Source organism: Oncorhynchus masou, chromosome 18 (genome assembly GCF_036934945.1).
Source record: "Oncorhynchus masou masou isolate Uvic2021 chromosome 18, UVic_Omas_1.1, whole genome shotgun sequence".
Lineage (NCBI taxonomy): Eukaryota > Metazoa > Chordata > Actinopteri > Salmoniformes > Salmonidae > Oncorhynchus > Oncorhynchus masou.
Genome location: NC_088229.1, coordinates 55528952 through 55530131, shown reverse-complemented (window position 1 = coordinate 55530131; position 1180 = coordinate 55528952).

Here is a 1180-nt window from a genome sequence, read left to right as displayed (position 1 = left end):
GATGGCTTTGTCTATTTTTTTCTGGTGGGGTTGGGTTTCCTGGTATTACTGTCACTGTCGAGCGAAGGTTTGTTTTACTTGCGACTGCCAGATTTTTTGTTTGTTTGTATAACCGCACAGAAAATATAGGTCTGGAAAATTGGAAGTCAAGACCTATTCAGCACAATTTTTGATAAGAAGATTACCTTAAATTCCACCCATGCATTAATCTCGTTCCCAGCCAATTCTGCCCAAATGCGCAAAAGGTCTGATGGACAAACGTGTCAAACGTTGCTGCCCCTATAATATTCAAATGCATAGACAGTGAGGGGATTCTATTAATGCCCCGGGCGAACTGAGTTAGCGTTGATTGTATCCTATTTGGAACCGGGCTGCCTCCTGGGCGTGAGCCAGGTACCCGCTCAGGCTGACAGCGAAGTCGTCCCAAAACAAAAGTGACGTAGGAATCTGTGTTTTCACATGCAAAAGTGATTGCTTTCTGCCTTCCCAATCACAACTAGTACTGTATGTTTCTGAACAATGCACCATGCTGCATTCCCAGCTGCTTCGGGAACACCCTCCTCTTGTTCTGCTTATCAGGCATCCTGGTAGGGGTTAATCTTGTTCCATATCACGAAGGCATTGTATGAGAACACATCAATGATGTTAGGGAAGATGACCAGGGGCCAGCGGGCAGTCATCCTCCTGCAGCTGTAAGTTCCAATCACCTTGTCCAGGTTATCCACGCCTCTTTTGTTGTGGTTGTTGTCCAGGATGATGGCTGGCTTCCTGTCCTCATGATCATGATCACTCAGCATCAGCCGTTTTGTGCAGTGCTCTCAGGAGGACCAGATTATTGTTCCTCTTTGGGAGGTAAGAAACTAGAGTGGTGGTGAGGGTGAAGGCAAACTTTGATGAGAAGGACTCTCCCCCTTGTTGCGAGGAGTGCAGGGGGGAGCACAGGCTTGTTCTTTCTAACTGTGCCAACCATGATGATCTTCCTCTTCAGGAGCTGCTGGCTGAGTTCATAAGAGGTGAAGAAATTGTCACACGTGCCCCCTCAGTCCATCAATCACAACCCCCATCCCTTGGTTCTTCTCCGGGACTCCACTGGTCGGCTTCCCTGTATAGACTTGCTTCTTCCAAGTGTAGCTGCACATACACAGTAAAGTTTTAGTTTTGTCTGAGTTCAATCAGTAGC